This window comes from Girardinichthys multiradiatus, chromosome 2 (genome assembly GCF_021462225.1).
Source record: "Girardinichthys multiradiatus isolate DD_20200921_A chromosome 2, DD_fGirMul_XY1, whole genome shotgun sequence".
NCBI classification, from domain to species: Eukaryota; Metazoa; Chordata; class Actinopteri; order Cyprinodontiformes; family Goodeidae; genus Girardinichthys; species Girardinichthys multiradiatus.
In genome coordinates, this window is record NC_061795.1 from 3,395,675 (window position 1) to 3,416,187 (window position 20,513).

Consider the following 20,513-nt stretch of genomic DNA (forward strand, 5'->3'; position numbering starts at 1 on the left):
CAAAATTAATATGAATGACAACACACCAATCGCCAGGAGATGGCAGCGTATTTGGCTGCTCAGCCAGCTCAATCGTCTGAGTTTTGTGGATAAAATACACCCTCATAGCTATACTTCCTATCAGTGGTTCCTTTTAGGTAAAAAGCCATAATGCTGCTGTGTGCAGCAGGGCTTTGATTCTACTGATAGGCTGTCCCCCAGTGGCGACCTTAGGCCAGTTTTCAGTTACTAAATGTTTAACTAGTGTCATCAATTTATTTTGAGGTCAATAATTCCAAAAATAGTCAGAGCAGAGTTAAGGTCTTGAAGCTGAAACACACTTGGGTTTTTCAGGACAATGAACCTAAGCACACTAGCAAAAACCTAAATGAAGAGAACCTAAATTAAATGGCTTGTGCAGTAATTGTGTAATTGAAGTCTAGACATAAATCTTATGAAAATGTTGTGGCGTTACCGTAAAACAAGCTGTGTTTAAAAACCCTTAAATGTGGCTGAAATAAAACAATTCCGCAAAGAAGAATGGGCCAAGATTCCTCCACACAGACTTATTGTCTGTTATTACACAGGAAGTGACAGCCATTGTTGCTGCCAAGGGTGGCACAGTCATTTACTAGGGGCAATTATTTTTTCACATAGGTTCAGGCTAGTTTGGATAGCTTTTTTACCTTAATGAATGAAATTATTGGAAAGCTGCATTTTGTATTTTATGAGGTTATTTGTGAAATTAAATATATATATTTGATTTAGGTGTTTAAAATCCACTAAAACTGAAGAAATTTGTGGAGACAAAAATGCTGTATAAAATGTTTCACAATTTCAAACACAAATTAGGACATCATGAACACATCTGTTTGGGCTGCCTCAATTCTATCTGCTATTTGAGGTTGACTACAGTGCCAGTGATGTATTTGTAATTGTAAGTGGATTCTTCAAATGAAAATGGATGCATAATTTAAGTAAATGTACCAACAGCAGAAGCTGCAAATTGAAGCCAATGTATTTCTTTCCTACAGATCGAACCAGGAAATAAATGATTCCTGAAGTGTTCTCTCGCTTTAGTAAATAAAAAAGTCTGGCTTTAAAAGTAACTTTTTCAACAGCTGCTGTCTGCAATGAGGGTGAATGCATTAAAACACACAAAAAATGTCTGACTACAAGGGATTCTGTCTTCCCACAGAAGAGGGGACCTTATGTTAATCATGTGGGGCTTAATATCACAGCCACAGCCTAAGACCTTTCCCTCTGCTCTTAGTAACTATTAGATTCCAGCTTTGCTTTGCAGGGCTTCACCAGCTGAGCACTTGACAGCAGCATCAATGCACCCAGAGTGTATGAATACACAGTTTGGATTCATGCCAGGAGCGTTCTGTCTCTTTCCTGAGCTAATCTTGGCTTCGATGATAAGCATGCTGTAAGTACCGTATCGTCCATTCCTTAGCTCTTTCAGCCAGGCAGGAAGTAAGTTGGGAACTCAGTCGGTCAGATGCTCTGCTGACATTAAGATTTCTCTCCACAGCAGCTGAGCACAAACAAAAGCTCACATCTCGCTGTCATTGAAGATGGCTTCATTCTTCTTGCAACCCTGTTTTTCAACAAGACCCTAGCTGCCCAGGCACTCACAATCAGGACCACCTCAGAAAATCAACATTGCAAGGCTCTGGGGACTGGAAAGTAGAGCTGAGAGGCAGAGTGACAATTATTTCTGGCATTTGTCTAACCTTTCACAAATAAATTAAGTGAGCGACTGTCGGGGCTACCTGTGCAGATGCTGTTGCAATCATCTGTGTCCCTTAGCCAAAGCTGCGCTGTATCTCACACTGAGAAATGACCCATAAAACACAGGCAAATTAAATGTTTGGTTCATTTTTAAAAGCTAAAGATAAGAAAGAAGGAGATGCACCAACCCTGCTTTTTTGCCCTATATCGATTTCTGACTTCCTTTTTTTTATTTTGAGGAATTGAGATTTTTTCTTCTTAGGGCTAAAACATAAAAAAACAAACCTAAATATGGAATAAATAATTTGCTGCAGGTTTGTTAACATAGGGACAGCAGTATTTGTGTCCAATAAAAAAAGGAAGGATTACAAGATAATCTTTAATTATCCATCTAAATTAGGAGAAGGGAACATATATCCAGCCCATAGCAGGGACAAGATTAGACAAAAGGGAAAAAATAACATTCCCCATTTCTTTGGATTTTACAAATAGGGAACAGAGTAGAAAAAAATACAATACAAAACTGTGAATGCTCCACACAGAAAAAAAGAAAAAGCAACAATAAACTGTATTAAAAGCATTTTTTGATGGGTATGATAAAATACAAAAATATACAATAACGGAAATTAAGACACTAAAATACAATGAAACCATACATGGCTAATTAGGCAATTAGCCATGTATGTAAGGAATTAAAAAAGCTTCCTCTGACTTAGAAACTGAAATAGCTCTTCACCACCGACAACACTACGACAGAGAACAAATTTGAGCATCTTTAGCAACTAAAGATTAGCCAGTGATGGTATTCTAACAGTGCTCACATATTGTTAATTTCTTTTCTGTCACTGTGTAAAAGTATCTTTTTCCTCCATGTATACAAAATGCTTCCAGATACGCAATTTAAAAGAGGCGGAGAGTTCGTTAGTGCCTTTCTAACAGTTGTTGACCACCCCAGTATGTAGCGGCCGACTCTGTTAACCCAACAGAGAAACTCAAGAACTACGTCCTTTCTTATGTGAAAAAATAAGAACTAAAGTCTATTTTTAACACAGGAAGATCACTGTTAGCTTATCACCTCCTGCTTCCCTTTCCTCTCTAAATAATCCTCAGTTTAAGGTTTATAAAACAGAGTTAGCATAGAAATGAGTCTGCTTGACCAACTGATCTGTATTTATCCTAAACAAGGACAATATGAGAGGTATCTACTGCAGGTAAGATATTCACCGCAGGCAATATACTTAGTGTTTTTTACACAGAACTTCACTTCAAAGATCATGAACTATTCTCTTAAGATAAAAAAAGATTTTAAAGTGAATTAGACTTGAGCTTCAATCCTAAACATATCCCTTAGCTGCGAGAAGACAACAAAATTAAGCCTGGCAGTGAAGCGTGAAGGAGAGCTTCATGTTCTACACGAGTATCCTTCTATCCTTTGGAAAAGAATTACTTATTTAAATTTCTTGAATATAGATAAAATGTGACTGTATGAGTCATTTTATTGAAGGGTCTTGTCATTTTTCTTAGCAGTGAGAAAAGAAATATGGCAGGCCTTTAGTTAGTTGAGGCCAGGCTGCTGTCTCCTTCTCATAGCCGGAACTGGAATCTGCTGCTCAGTGAGGTGTAACTAGTATGTCCAAGTATGGCAAAACGAGCACTCGGATACAGTAATTGTTTCTGTGCTCTGTGATTGTGTGTCCACTGCCCTGAGTTAGTTTCTTTCAAGAGTACTAATTGAATGTTAATACATGTGTTGATAGGGTTCCATTATTCAAATTCATATCAAATAGTATTGAAAATCTAATACTTTTGGGATGCAGCCTAAAAAGATATATAACTAAAATGGTATTTATTTTTGCAGGGAAAAGGAACAAACTTAAAATAAAAGATTCACATATGTTTTTGAAGTTGTTTGAAAAATGGACATGAAGCTTAAAAAGCCATTGTTAATAGGAGTTGCTTGAATTATGATGTGATTAAGAGATCATGCCTGGGGGGCCTGTCTTGTTTTGTTATTCTCACCACCAAGAGGGCCAGTTCTAAGCCTGTATTGTTGAAACAGTCACTTGAGGCACTATTGTCTCACAGAAGGACGATTTTGGGTTCAAAACCCTTCTAGAGCCTTCCTGTGATTGGAGTTTGCATGTTGCCTGTGGATGTGTCTTCTTTTTTTTTCCCGGATCATCTTGTTTCCTTCCACTGTTCATCAACATACATGTTGGACTAACTGGACATTCTAAATTGCCCTTAGGTGTAAGTGTATATGTGCATTGTTATCTGGTTCTGTGATGGACTGGTGATGTGTCCATGGTTTATCTCACCTCTTACCCATTGATTGCTGGACACAGGCACCACCCCCACTGTGGCACTGAGGGTTAAGAAGGGTATGGAAATTGATGGATAATTAATAGACTTAGACTGATTAAAGATGGAGCATTCAGCATTTTGTGGCTAAACTCTGTTTTTGTAAAGCTTTGGCCTACCAACTCCAGGTTAGGTCGAGTAAGAGTTGTTTATTTTTTATAGACCAGTGGTCCTTGAACATGCTATAACAAGTACCGCCTCAATAATTACCTTTCCTATGTGCCACCATCTTGACAAACATTTTAACACCAACAAAATGTTGACTTTTTCAGCTGTTCTCTTTTTTTTATTTTTATGAGAAAAGACAAGTCCCAGCCTCTACCTGTCAGTGGATCACCAGCTTCTTGACTGATCGGCAGCAGCAGATTAGGCTGGGGAGCATCTTCTCCTGCACAAGAACCATCAGCACCGGTACCCCCCAGGGGTGTGTTCTCTCCGCACTCCTCTTCTCTATGTACACAAATGACTTCACCTTAAAGGAACTATTGAAAGGAACTATTGAAGTTAGCAGATTATACCACTTTCATTGATCTGATCCAGCACAATGACAAGTCTGCATAGAGACAGGAGGTGGATCGGCTGGTTCACTGGTGCAGTCAGAACCACCTGGAGCTTAACCCAGTCAAGACTGTAGGGATAACGGTGAACTTCCTGATAACAACCCCCATACTGCCTACACTCACCATCCACAACACCACCATGTCTACTGTGGATCACTTCCAGTTCCTAGGAACCACCCTTTCTCGGATCCACACATCCTGGGCACAAACTGTTTAGACTTTTACCTTCATGTCAGCGATTCAGAGCGCTATTTGCTAAAACTGGCTGCCAGAGACACAGTTTCTTCTCTCAGGCTGTCTCTCTTATGAACACATCGAACACCTTACAGCCTGAGTATTCAGCTACTTTGCTTGGAAACAAAATAAAACAAAACACATACACATACATGTACACACTGTTCCCTTTAAACTTATTTTATTTTCTCTAAAATTTAAATATTTATACTTCATGTCTGTACACTCTCAGCGCTTAAAACCAAAGTCAAATTCCTTGTTTGTGCACACAGTCTTGGCCAATAAAGCTAACTGTGATATTTTCAAAAAGCGCCAACATTTCCAAATCTATCATGTTTCATGACAGAGGCTTAAACTACAAAAGGATGTATTTACTAGTTGGAACCGGATTGGTCCAATGTACCCCTTGCGCATACTTTCTTCGGGCTCCAAGGAACGTTGAGCGAACATATGTTGCATCATTTGAATGACAGTAATGTAGTTAATTAATGTAACTTTTACCTTAATGCGTAATGTTTCAGATACGTTCTGAACAGCACAACTTAACCCCCCCACCCCAACTGCCCACAATTTTAAAAAAATCCTATAGGAAACCCTGATCTAGTATAATTCTTATACTAGACAGGCTCCTGACCAGGTTCCTAAGCAGTCATTCCCTTCAAACATCCAAGTCTATTGGACAGACTCATTTTGCCTCCTTATTTCTTAAGGGTGACCCAGGAAGGTCATGAAGACAACAGGCCTGACTCCTTTGCGTAGAGAGAGGTAAAAAGCTGGTCTGCAAACCTGCCCTGCTGGCTGGGAGTATGAGCTCCGGGAGGCCAGAGCAGACGTTTATATAGACATGAGGCAGAAAAACTTGGTGTAACTCTGCTGATTTGGAAATGGATAAGAACAGATGTAAGAGAGAGGCTTCAAACTCTTTCCTCTGTCCACCCCTCCTAAATATGATAACAATCAGATAAAAGTGGAAATGATTTCATACAATGTTTCACAAAAATCAAAATAAATCTCATAAATTAACAAGATCAGTGGTTCTTCATTAGGTCAGACCCTTTGATACCTGTCAGTGCAAATAATTTTTTTAATTCCTTATATTTGAGTTAAGATTGGGGTTTTTTTGTTCAAATGTTTAATAAGTAAATATATATTAGTTTGATTTTTAACTAATATACACTTTGATTCAATAGGAAGCTCATTTTCATTTTTCTCAGTATTTGGAAGAACTGAAGCCAGCACTGGTAGAATATTTTTGATAAAGTACTGAAATAGATTAGACTCCTGGGCTTGTTAAATGTACAATAATTAATTTTTTAGTGGGAAAGGAAAGAATACAAATTATTCTGGTAAATAGATTATTTTATTAATGATAAAATACATGAGAGGGATTTACTAATTAGCTATACGGAAGTATACTTTAATACACTACATCTTGAAAGCCTGCGATGGACTGGCGAACTGTCCAGGTTGTACCCCGCCTCTCGCTCACAGACTGCTGGAGATAGGCACCAGCTTCCCTGCGACCCACTATGGAAGAAGCGGCAGAAAATGACTGACTGACATCCTGAAAGCCTATAATCTCCTTTTAGAGGCCTTCTAGAATTGCGCCTCTCAAGGTGGCAGCCGGTTGGAGTGGCTCTGTTACTTTTCATTCTGATTAATTCTTTTTAAGAACTCAAACTCCTCTTGTGGTGGATAAAAATATATATTTTTGGACAATTACCCTCTCCAGTATCGTATGCTATCCAGCTGGAAGGATTTTTGCTGATACTTTTTTCACTTTTGGACATTTGTTCTGATGCGTCACCATGGCAAAGGGGTGGTTTTTTACAACCGGGAGCAGCTGATTAATATCTCGAAAGCTCAAATAATATTTCAACTACAACCCCAAATCCCTGATGAGTTGAAAAGGAGGCACCATGGATGTAGAGAAGGAGCAAAGAGAAGAGAGAGGAGGAAATTCAAACAATCTCTTCTATCGTTTATGATAGGCAATGTAAGATCGTTGAGTTGATGAACTCCAAGCACTAAAAAGGAACCAGCTAGAGTATCGGGAATGCAGTATTATGTGTTTTACTGAGACATGGCTGCAGGATGATATCCCCAACTCCAGTGTCTCTCTGCAAGGCTTTCTGACCATACGAGCACAGAAATTTAAAGAGGAGCGGCAAACGTAAAGGAGGTGTACTAGCAGTACTTAAACACGTACGTAAACAACAGATGGTGTCATGCAGGACATGCTACTGTGAAGTGTCATCTCTGAAGTCCAGATATTTAACTGTTAGCGGTAAGATGTTGTCAATATTATTTACCCAAAGAGTTGACCAGAGTTATTTTGGCAACGGTTTACGTACCACCTTTAGCTGTTGCCGACACTGCATGTGATGCCATAAGCTTAGTTGTTGCTAAGCTACAGATACAACAACCCAATGCGTTTGTGGCAATATCTGGGGATTTTAACCATGCTTCACTCTCTGCTACACTTCCAACGTTGTAACAGTTTGTCAGCTGCTCTACAAGAGTAAACAAAATGTTGGATTTGTTTTATGCAAATGTCAAGGACTCAAACATCTCTACAGCAAGACCTCCTCTGGGCAAATCAGATCACAATCTTTTTTTCTCTGCTCGAAATATAAGCCCCTTGTTCAAAGGCAACCTGTAATAAAAGAGGACTGTGAGAAAATGGTCACAGGAAGCTGAAGAAGCCCTGCGAGGTTGCTTTGAGGCTACAGACTGGGATGCACTGTGACAGCCAAATGGAGAGGACATCAATGCCATGACTGAGTGTGTAACTGACAATATAAACTTCTGTGTGGATAACATCATCCCCACCAGAACCGTGAGATGCTTCCCCAATAACAAACCCTGGATCACCAGTGACCAGAAGGACCTGCTTAATGAGAAAAAAAGAGGGTTCAGAGAGGGGATGAGCAATTATTGAGGAGTGTATAATAGCAACTTAAAGCCAAGATTAGAGTGAGGAATGATGTGTGCAAGAAGAAGCTGGAGAACAAGCTCCAGCAAAACAATATCAGAGATGTGTTGTCAGGGATGAAGAAGATCACAGGCTTCAAGCAGAAAGAAGATCGGACTGATGGAGGTCTGGACACGGCCAATAAACTGAAGACATTCTTCAATAGGTTCAGTTCCAAAATAATCTCAGCATCCTCCTCTCCTGCTCACAGCCAAACAGACATCCCATCCTCCTTTGACCAACAGCTTTCCTCTCACATCTTAAATGTTCTATCTTCCACCTTGGCCATGGACCCTTCTGCTTCTACATGTTTGCCTTCAACCAAATCTGAAGATGCTGATGCTCCCTTTGCCAGATAGACTCCTGCTGGCCTATCTGAATAAGCAAACAATAAACTATCAGGACCCCCTTCAGTTTGCTTATCGCTGTGGGGTTGGAGTTGAAGATGCCATCATACATCTGCTTCAACAAACCCACTGTCATCTGGACAAAGCCAGCAGCACTATGAGGATCATGTTCTTTGATTTCTCCAGTGCATTTAATACAATCCAACCTGATTTGCTTTGTCAGAAACTCCAGAAGACTCAGGTGGAGGCCTCAACAATCTCCTGGATCAAAGACTACATGACAAACAGACCACAGTTTGTGAGACTGAAGGGTTGTGAGTCTAACCAGGTAGTCAGCAGCACAGGAGCACCACAGGGGACTGTACTCTACAGTCTCCTGTGGATTCTACAGTAGTACTATTCTACAGTTGTGGGGTGGATCAGAGATGGACAAGAAGCTGATTACAGGAAGGTGGTGGACCGCTTTGTGGCATGGTGGGGAAACAATCATCTAATCTTGAACGTGACTAAAACAAAGGAGATGACTGTAGATTTTAAGAGAAACAGGAATAGGTCAAACAACATTTCCATCATGGGAGAAGAGGTGGAAGTGGTGGAGGAGTATAAATACCTCGGTGTTCACCTGGACAACAGACTGGAGTGGAGATGCAACTGTGAAGCCGTCTACAAGAAGGGACAGAGCAGAAAGTACTTCTTGAGGAAGCTTAGGTCATTCGGTGTTTGCAGCAAGATGCTGCATATCTTCTTTAAGTCTGCTGTAGAGAGTCTGATCTCTTCTGCCATCATCTGCTGGGGAAGCAGCATCAGAGCCAGGGACTTAAAAAAGCTCAACAAGCTGATAAAGAAGGCTGGCTCTGTTCTGGGGACTCCTCTGGAACCTCTGGAGATCATTGAACAAAGAAGGATTCTTCATAAAATGAAGAACATTATGGATAACTCTGAGCATCCTCTCTATGAGAGTGTCTTCAGTCAGAGGCTTCTTCAGATCTGCTGTTAGACAGACTGCTACAGGAGATCCTTCCTGCCAACAGCCATCAGCATCCACAACGGCTCTTTGAAGAAACCTGCATAAAATGAGCTACAACGATTATTTTCCCTTTGGGATAAATAAAGTTCTTTTGAATTGAATTTGAATTGAATTGTGCTTGGTTCTCATGTTCTCATGTGGGGAAGTGCTGTATGTTGTTGTGACTTTGGCTCTTGTTTTGCCACATATCCTGTTCAACTTAAATTTCGAATTTACCATTACGTAAAAGCCTAGTAAATGTAGATCAGTCCTTTGTTAAACCTCCAATGTCTTCAGCTCATGTCCAACATCTATATGCTGGTTACGTTGTTTTTTTCATACTTTTTGCTGTTTGATAGGTATTAGACACAAAAATATGCTTGATTTATATTGGGAAACATCACATTTGGCTTTCCATGAACTATTTTAAATGGTAATGAATGGTAAATGGACTGAACTTATATAACGCCTTTCCAGTCATACAGACCACTCAAAGCGCTTTACACTAGAGCCACATTCACCCAATCGCACTCACACATTCATACACCGATACGCAGATCGGTAGGCAACTTGAGGTTAAGGTGCCTTGCTCAGGGGCACATCAAGGAGGAAGCTGGAATCGAACCCAAAACCTTCTGAATGCAAGACGACTAGTCTTCCTACTGAGCCACAGTCGCCTTACAGCATTTAATCTGTACATTAAAAAGGAAAAAAAACAAAGATTATGCAGTGTATTGGGGTCCTGAAACAGGATGAGTATTTAAGGCGCTAGGAGAAAGAATAGGCTGTAGGAACCTGACAGCAGTGTATAAACCATGCTGAACTGATAGATGGGAATATTATAGAACCATGCACAGCATAATTCTGGGAGCTATTTTGAGTTGGATGTGGGTTGTGGGTCGGCCCTGTCTTCTCTTCTGTCTCACTCCAGATTTTCCTTGTCACACATCTCTGAGTCAGAGAGCGACAATTACAATATAAACTGTATTATCTGTAAAGTCAGAAATCTCCTTCTGCTAAACTTTGGGTACACGACCAGGACAATGAGGGGACAATGTTGTACAGTACGTTTGTGTCTGGACGCTGGTTAAGCATCCTGCGTTTTACAAAAATAAGAATAGTCTCCAACACTATGCACAGATACAGTCTACGGTCGAATCATGCTCATCTTTTCATCTGTCGGCGAGAGTGAATTCATTCTGGGAAAGGGGAGGTTTCAGCACGCGCTCTGGTAACAAGCAGACGCTCATAGTGTGAGTCTCGCCCCACAGTGACCCCTAATGAGCCAGCAGCCTCCTTCCAGAGGCAGCCAGGGCTGCTGCACTTGTAATGAGTTGCTGTTTTGCTACAGGCCTTTCAGATGAGCCATGGAGTTGTCATCCACACTGCAGGACATGAGAAGCTCTGGCAGATGATGAAATTCTGTGGCGATTTTAAGGACATTGTCCGCATTCAGAGATGCCACAATCTTACAGTTTGACGTCAACACATCATGTGACACCTAGTTTTTTTTTTTCCATAAAAAATATAGGAAATTTATTACCTTGCAAAAGTTTTCATACCCTGGAACATTTGTACCTTTTTTCATATTACAACCAAAAAAAACTGTGTATTTCATACTATTTTATGTTATAGACCCATACAATTTACAGCATAACTAAAGTGAAAGGAAAATTATGGTTTTTGAAAACAAAAATCTCAAACGTTTGTAATGCATACTATGCAACTAACTGCCTTAAGAAGTCACCCACTTAAATAGAGCGGAGAGGGGACAATTAACCAGCGAATTGGAGATCCTAGGTAACTTCGGAGGAGTTGCAAAGATCCACAACTCAGGCGAGAAAACCTATTTGTCTTCCACTGGCCTCTTTTGACAAAGACAATATTATAGAAGAAAACCATTTTTGAAAGAAAGTCAAAAGAAACTTAGTTTACAGTTTGCCACACACTGTGTAGAGGACACAGAAAACAGGATGAACCATGATGTGACAGCCTCATTCTGTGGGGAATGCTTTTTTCAGATGGGAATAGGAAGCTGAAGAGGGCAGTCTTGACAGAGAATACCTGTTAAAGGTTCCAAAAAACTTGAGGCTGGGGAAATGGTTCACCTTTCAGCAGGACAACAACCCTAAACATGCAGCCAGATTATTTGTGTGTGAGAATGGCCCAGTCAAAGTCCAGACCTAAATATAAAATTAGAATTTGTGGCAATGGTTGATGGTCTCCAACCAGTCTGACTAACTTGGACTACTCTGTAAAGAAAAATTTAGATTTCATTCACTAGATGTAAAGCTGGTAACGACATACCCAAATAACACTGCAGCTGTAACTGCAGCAAAAGGTGGTTCTATAAAGTACTGATTTATGGGGGTTGTGTATGACTGCATGCCACACTTTTTTGATTTTTCTTTGATGAAAAAAATTAAAAACCATGTTAACAATGTTTGCTACTTTGTTTTGTTCTATAAATATGTGGTAATGTGAAAAAATGTGAGAAAGTTCAAGGCAAGTGAAGACTTTTGCAAGGCAGTGTATATGTTCAGCATTATTTTGTAGAGCCCTCAGTCAGATTTGAGGCTAATGTTTCTGACCACATTTATCAAATTTTTAATAAGTATTACACTTTAGAAATAACTCAAAGTGTGACATCATTGCCTGCTAGATAACTGATGCATTTAGTTTTAAAGTCACTTGCACCGCATCGCATAAAAGGGGGACCAACAGGTTGGTTCAGATCAGCGCTAACTGCAGTGTGCATAAACCCTGGGCTGCCTCCCGCTGCTGTTTCCAGGTTTCTGAGGTTAAACAGGAACTGGATGCGCTCTCTGCTAGTGTCACTTCGGCCTGTTACTCTACAGACGGCAGCAGACACGCAGCCCCGCACGCTGTGAGGGAGAGGCTGCACCCTGACGTGCACAAAGTTATTACTCTGTCTCCATCTGGACATGCAGAGCTCGATCAGAATCAGAATAAGGCTGCGGGGTACTATTATCTGACCAACCACGTGTTTTTTGTTTTACCTGAGACTTTGAGCTCGCTCCAAATTATCAGCCAACATCCCACCAACAAAACATTTCCACTCACCTCCACATCAGCTGTAGAAGATGACCTCCTTATCTCTCCTGTTGTCTGCCTTGCCCTCTCCCTGCTAGACTGTCACGAACATCAGGCTCCGAAGCGATTCTTACAGTCGGGAGGAACAACGGAGCTCAGACGGGAACGCCGCCACAAGATTTCTAAACCGGTCGGCTTTACCTATGCGGGTTTTCTCGACTCTTGCAGAAGATAAACTGCGGATTATAATACAAAAAAAAAAAAAAAAATAGAATGCAAGATGCAGAAATCGCCCACCGCATCCCATATGTAGTGTGTCTCCTGACGCTGCGCTCCGGTCTGCTCCTCTTCCTCCCTCTCCTCTGCTCCTCCCGGCGACAGGAGGGCGGTGCGCTTCAGCAGTGCATGCGTGTCTCGAACCGGCGAGGATTCACCTGTCATCGCCGGACACAAGCGCATCCTTATGTACAATACAATACAATACAATACTATACAAACATGGTCCAGGCATGGCTTCATGGCTGTAATCTTTTGGGCGTTCATAAGCTTTTTGAGGAATCCGAAAGGCAGGGGCGTCTTTCGGGAGTTGTGTGAGGCTGTTGTTAGGGACAGATAATCAAAACTGGAACACTATAACCAAAACAAACATAAGCATTAATTAATAATAGTAATATACATTTACACAAATAAACAATTTTAAGTGAATAAAAAATACTTAACTTTACAACTTTCAGTAATACCCCTGTAACTCTGACATGTTATTCATGAAAAATAGGATAGAGGTTATTGACCCCTTGTACAGCAACTGAAAGGCAATCACTTTTAAAAATGCATGGGTATACAATTTATTTAAAATATTTTGTACATAAATACATTTGTAAAAATATTTTTTAAAGTATTACAACCAATGCAAATCTGAAGTTCATTTTCATTAATCTTTCATTTCTATTCCAAAAAACTGTTAGGCATAATGGGCAGTTTGCCAAACTTTTTTTCCTTTTTGTTAAAAGTCAGAATAACGAGAAAGATTTTTTTATGATTTGCTTCAAAATCAGAAGTGTAGACTATAATCACAATGCCTTTCAGTGATTCCGTAATGATGTTATGTCATGATGTTCCATGTCATTGGAAGTGTCTAACAGATTAGTAGGTGTAATTTAAAGGCAACACCTCAAATATCTTGCTTCCTTTTGGGGGATTATGGGAAAAACAACTAATCAAACATATTAGGAAGAGAAATTTAGACCATGACAAGTTTTGTTTACTCTTGAGTACAATTTTCAGTTTCTTGAAGGTGCCACATTCATCTGTTCAAATAAAGATATGCAGCTACAAACACTATAGGAATATCCAGACATCACGCGGTTCAGGAAGGAGATGGCTAGTGCAAAAGCTCTTGTGAAAATGCTGGCTGAAACTGGTAAGAGAGTCTCATAATCCAAAGAAAAAAATCTCGTAAAGACGTGGGCTAAAAGACTGATCAGTAAGGCAGAAGCCTTTATTCCAAAAGCAACTTTAGAACCCAAAAACAGTTTGGAAAAACATATAGGAGTGACTGGTTTACTTTTCAAAATAGATGACATCAGGAGGAAAGAAGATTATGGATAAATAATCATGCAACATCATCCAGGAAGTTAAAGCTAGGGCACAAATGGGTTCTCTACATAGAAAGTGATCCTTGGCATACTGCAAGATTTGTGGCTTAAGGGCAACACATTCTATGTTTTGGTATGGCCATAACAAACCTTTATGTCAGTTCCATAGAAGATTTGTGGCCAGAATTAAAAGGGTGTGAACAAGGCGGCCTACAAACCTGATTTATTTACATCAGTTCAGTCAGGAGGCTAAAATTCCTGAAAACAATTGGAAGAACCTTGTGAAAGGATGTTTAAAGCATTTGACCCACATCATGTAGTTTAAAAGGCAATTCTACAAAATAATAAGAAAATTTAATAATTTCACACTGTCAGACTGTGCAAAAAACACCTATGTCTTTTAAATCAGTGTATGTGATAATATATATTATCCACATAGAACTATACGCCCGAGTGGGGTGTAGCAAGTTGGAAAAGTGGTAAATTTGCATGGGGTGGCCTTTAACCAGTTGTCATTCACTGCCCTTCTGCCCTGGTGGCATAAGGAATTTCAAATAATCATTAAGGAAAATGTGAATAATAGCAATGTGAGGTATGAGGCTCCCACATAGGTGATTGAAAACTAAAAGACAATCAGTTTTAAAAGCTTTTTCACAGGTTCAGGGGAATCCATGTTTGTTTGTAGCCTGAAATGATTCTTGTAAAATTCGAGCCAATATGTCCAAACATTTTTGTCAAAGAAAAAAATAAATAAATACATTTTCACAAAATAGAGGTCTAGAGGACTTAATAGAGGTTTTGTCCCATGAAGCCTTCAAAGGCTTTTGTTGCCTTTCTATACTGATGAAGGGGAGATAACAGAAAAAGCAAAATTGAACTACCCTCATTTTGACAGGGACCTCTTACAGGCCTCTTCAGGAGCCTAAGCCCTAGATTAGGAAGCACATTCTCACACAGTTTTCATTTGCACTTTATTTCTGTCCTGAAAAACCTCTATTACTCTCTGTAAGACCATCCGGTACTGGCAAATACAAGACAACATCCTACACAATTAAAGCAATGTAACAGATCATAGATAGAATGTATTTGTTCTAAAGTAATGTTTGCTATAGATTCAATTTTTTTTTTTTAAACTTATACCTAATTTTTCATGTAAGATATATATTTTAATTCAATCAACAATCTATTTGTATCTATTTATAATCTATTTGTAAGAAGGAATTCAGGTAAATAAGTCCTCCAGGGGGAGTTGCAGCCAAGCTGCCACTGTCATACAATAACAAATAAAAATAAGATACCAGTACAGAAGCCAGTGGACCCACTTACATATGCAGATATTTTTTGTCACATAGTGTTGTGTGAAAGCCATAAAATAAATTATATTTATAATCCTTTTTGTTGCCACATAATCTAACACTGAACATTTTAGTAAACCTTTAGTTAAGAACAGTTGGTGGGAGACAAAAAAGTGTTTTTATTTATTTTAATTGTTTCCTGTTGCAGCGTTTGCAACCATACCGTACAGAGCAGATGGTTGCCTATATGTACAACACGACAGTATTGCTGTACAAAAAGAATACCTCAGGACAGAATACTAATTACATGATTAACTTTATTAATTCCAGATTCAATCAAGCATCAAAGTAGGCAGGCCACATTGATGTTATGATAATTTGTATTTGTATGACCTTCAACTATTTAGAGTGATTGTGTGTTGGCCATTGGGGTGTATATGTCCGCATGTCTGTCTAACCTTGTGTGGATAAATCCCTGACGGGACACCAAAGTTGTGTGGACATTCACTATTGTGTGGACATTTACCTGGTCCACACAAGGAATAATGGGCTACATGGGTTAGTGGTTAGGTTTAGGACTAAGGTATGAATTGAGTTTAGGTAAGGTATCTACTTGTAAGGGTTAGGGTTAGTGTTAAGTTGTAGGAATAAATGGAAGTCAAAGCAAGGTTGCTGCAAGGATTGTGTGTGTGTGTGTGTGTGTGTGTGTGTGTGTGTGTGTGTGTGTGTGTGTGTGTGTGTGTGTGTGTGACGTGGGGCACAAAGCCCCCCGACCAGCAGCATAGGGCAAGCCCAGGAACCGGTTCCCCCAGTGGCTCAGGGCCCATACCAACACCCAGGAGCAAAACCGCCCGGCACCAAGCAGGGACTACTTCACACACAGGTGTGAACCACTCAAAAGTAGGGCAAAGGTCATGGCCCGAAGATGTCAACAGAACCACATATTCAAAAACTAAAGATGAGACTCTGAGGTATCGAAACCAGACACTCTCCCCTCCACAGCTAAAGTTAAGATCCAAAGAGACACTCGCAGACCTCTCTCTGATCTAGCAGATGAAAACTGTAATCCTTTCTCAGTATGGCTCAAGCTAAATGTGCAACACTTTAATTTTTAATTCACTGTTAATGTAAAACTGTAAAGGGAAAAAAAAATGAATCAGTCCCAGGGACCAATCAATTAAGGTTTCTCTGACAGCACACATCATAAGAAATTGATTTAGTATTATGTCATCAGTACAGGGGCCATAACAGGGGCCAGGACCAGTTCTACAGGGGCACTGGCACCTGCTGGCCCCTCTCTAGAACCACCCATGACTTTGGCTATATAAGTATAGCCCATAAAAGCATCCCTGGTACCTTATACTCCCACAGCACCCCTGACAAATTAACTTGCAGCACTATTTCCATTATGAATATAAAAGTGGAGGAGCATAAATAGCTCGGTGTTCACATAGACAGTTGACTTGAATAATGGCGTGTACTTCCATAGTGCTTTACACTACATTCTGTAGTAGTTAGGCTGAGCCCTCTGACCACCATCAGCAGGCAAGACAGGTGAAGTGTCTTGCCCAAGGACACAACGACTGGGACAGGCAAAGTGGGGGCTGGACCTGGCAACTTAACAGTTACAGGATGAACCCCTACCGCCAACGCCACGGTCATCCCCCCTTACAGAGTGCATATGTATACAAGAAGGCACAGAGAAGACTGTTATTCTTAAATAAACTTAGATTCTTAAGTATTTTCTTAAAGGTGTTGGGAATCTTTACGTGTGCTGTGGAGAGTACATTCTCTACTGCTGTCCTCTGTTGGGGTAGCTGCAGTAGAGCCAATGACTTAAACAAGCTGAACAACATGATAAAAAAAGGCTTTTCTGGGGACTGCTCTGAAGCCTCTGCAAACTATCATTTAAAGAAAGATTTTTCTTTAAATGAAGAACATATTGGACCTTCTTCAAAAATCTGTAATACAACAACAGAGTGCCTATAATCAGAATCTTCTTCAGACCTGCTGTAATACAGACCTCTACAGGAAATCCCTTCTGCCCACAGCTATCAGCATATAAAACAGCTTTAAAGAAACTAGCTTAACATTGAATTTTCCTTTTGGGATTAACAAAGTATTGGCTTTGTTGTTTTTTTTTGCTTTTTTACTGCATAACAGATGTACTAATCTAATTTTGTTTGTACAAAAAAACATGAAATGTTCTTTGTTCCATCTTTATTTTTTTAGTAGGCCTATAATAGGCCTTTAGTGGATTTTTGGACTAAAGCTGCTATATCTTTTGGCCACCGCTAGGAGGCTTCAACACACGCAGCCACCGCACCGTCATCCCACAATACTTTGAGTTGAATTACACCATTAGTGGAACGAACTATAGGTAAGTTGGGTATCTGGTAGATGACACTACCAGCCCCCCACATAATTTTCTTAAATGCAGTGCTGCAAAAGTTAACTCAAATGTGTTATATAATTCTTCAGACATTTTTTGGTAAAGAAAATATTACCAGAAAAGTTGTCAATTAGTCTCCCATCAGAGGTGTCCTAGTTGAGCCTGTATGGCTGATTTCAGTGAAATGAATACTGTCAGTTGGAGAGGGGGCTGTGGATACCAGCAGGTCAGAGCTCCAGTTAGGGTCACGTTTAGGCTAATCTATTTACATGCATATTCATATCTGAATCATAAATACCCCAGCATACATAATTAAAAACTGTGACCACAAAATAACTTAGCTTTTCCTTCTCAATAGACTTCAACAAAACTACATAAAAAATTTGGACATAAATGTATGATATGGTTTTATATGATAATTTTTCCACACAATAAGCTGCCTCCCAAAAGGAGAACATCTATCTTTCATATGCTGGGGAGCAATATTCAAAATAAAATGAAGGAAAAAAGCACTGCATACAGTCTTGTGCACAATGCAGTCAAAGAAGCATGTTCATTAGAGGTGTTCATTTTTTTGTGACCTTTGAACTAAACAAGCCTACTTTTATCTCTCTTAAATGAGGAACTTAAGCTGAACATAAACCAATGTTTTACGGAGGAGTGAATTGCTGCTGTAAACTGAGACTTTAGCTACGATCGAGTCATTTCACACATTTGTACAGAACTATAAACTATAGCGCCTCTTCTCATGCTTTTAACGTAGCTATGTAAATTGAAAGCTCTGTGTTAGACATCATAATTGAAGGTTAATGCTGAGCTATCCCTGTAAGCTAGATCCTATGGAAGCAAATCGTTACCATATTTCAAATGAAAAAGCATTTTCAGAAATGCTTTTTCATTTTTAGAATGTGGCTGCATTGTTTGACTCATAAATGAAATTAGTAATCAATAATCCTAAAAGCCTGCCAATGCGGTTGCCGCTGTTTTTGTGGAAGCTGATGCTGATTATCGGCAAATGGTTGTCATTATTGTTATAGCCTGTTACCTTTAAATAATGATTTCATTATTGATTATTATTTAATAAACAGCTTTAGACCCATAACATAAGGTGATTGTATTTACTTGACATGGAAAATAAATAGCACTACGTGTATGTGTGACGTGTTGAAAGGATGACGAAGATTTATTGCACAAACAGCCGGTTTATTATAGAGCACGAGCGGCTATTCTGAAATGTCACTCACAGAAAATTATAAATAAATTCTTAAAAACACGCTGGATGTCCCAGGCCATAAGGCTGCCACGAGGATGCCACAGCCTGCCACCGGAACAACCAGTTCTGCCTGCCACTGCCACAAATTGAGCTCTTCCCTGCTGCAATTCAATCCATTTCTCGGCACGTTTGCAATGTAATGCAATGCAGACGTGCACAGCGCCCCCTACCGAACAAGATGGGTAGCTGAGGAAGAGGGGCTGCTGACGTCACTCTGCTGCGCCCGCAGCTCGGAATGCTTTTTCGTTTTCGGGTTCTGGGCATTACTTTGCGGGCAGACCATGAAAACGAAAAATCAATGTCTGCTTTGTTTTCTTTTTGATTATGGCATAAAATGTGCAGTCATGAAGAAGAAAATGCAAATGCAAATAGGATGATTGATTACTAATTTTATTTATGGGTCAAATAATGCAGCCACATTCTTAAAATGAAAAAGCATTTCCAGAAATGCTTTTTCATTTTCAAATTTTACATTTCAAATTGAATTTTGGTATCTATTTGCTTGGGGTACATTTTGAAAAATAAATCTCAAATGTCTTTTTCTTTTTCATTTTAATTAAGTGAAAGAATGAGCAGCCTTGAAGAAGAAAATTTAAATGCAAATAGGATGATTGATTACTAATTTCATTTATGAGTCAAACAATGCAACCACATTCTTAAAATGAAAAAGCATTTCTGAAAATGCTTTTTCATTTGAAATATGGTAACGATTTGCTTCCATAAGATCCAGCATGCATACTGCAGCTCCAGCCATCATCTGGATGGAGTGAAATGAAGCAACCGCTTAGAAAAAAAGAACACATTTAGGATAATTTTTCTATGATCATCATACATATAACTGAAAAAAAAACATACCTGGGTTTCATTTGAATAGTGCACAGAATTTGTAGGACTGTGTTTAGGTAGACACATTTTGCTTTCCGGTTACCTATGTGAATGAATCCATTTCTAATCAGCATTTGGTCATAAATAGCATTTGTGAGTGTACAGATCAGGATACAATGAGATATAAATAGGATGGCGTGTTTTTGTTTTAAAAACCTTTTCCAGGAACCAGTATAGTTTTCTGGGGGCATACTTCAACTCTGGACAAAGTTTGCCACTGACCACACATTCTGGGTTTTATAAATTCTACTTAAATACACCAGCTCCAATGTTTTTAATCATCTTAATCAGAGAACACAGAAGTACAAATATAATTATCTCCATCCTGTCTATTTTTCTCTTAATAGCTTCATAGTTTAGGATTTTTGATGTTTTTGAGACTGGGGTTGTTTAAAAACAAGAGGTCCGCTATTTTCTTGGCCTCTCTTGCATTAGCCATTACCTTTAGCTTCCCGGAGTCATGTTTGAGGTTAGAGCAGGACCCCGGTGCAGGATTAGGGACTGTGGCAAAAACAGAGTTCTAACAGAGTTCTAATAATAAGCAATAAAGAGAACTTACAGGGGACTCGCAGGGAGGGAAGCAAAGGTTGTGTAATGGAGGAACCAGCAAAGAACAATGAAAACCAGTGAGCTTATATAATGAGATGAGAGTGGAGAATGACAATGAATGCAGGCGAGTTAATCATGGGATCAGAAACAGCTGTGGAGGAGAACAAACAGGGAGACTGAGGGAAGGTGAATAATCAACATGAAGCTGAAATAGACCAGAAACCCAGGGAGAAAAGATTAACACAGATCTAAGAGAAATCAATCCAAATGGA

At 39.5% G+C, this 20,513-nt stretch overlaps 1 long non-coding RNA gene across 2 annotated transcripts in view; it reads right to left on the reverse strand.

Moving 5' to 3' along the window:
* Positions 1–12,566, reverse strand: part of LOC124859097 — a 122,377-nt gene extending 109,811 nt beyond the window's left edge. For both annotated transcript variants that reach the window (XR_007036011.1, XR_007036010.1), the window contains exon 1: positions 12,283–12,566. This is a non-coding gene — a long non-coding RNA (uncharacterized LOC124859097). The remainder of the gene's footprint in view (positions 1–12,282) is intronic.
* Between the last annotated feature and the right edge of the window lie 7,947 nt (positions 12,567–20,513).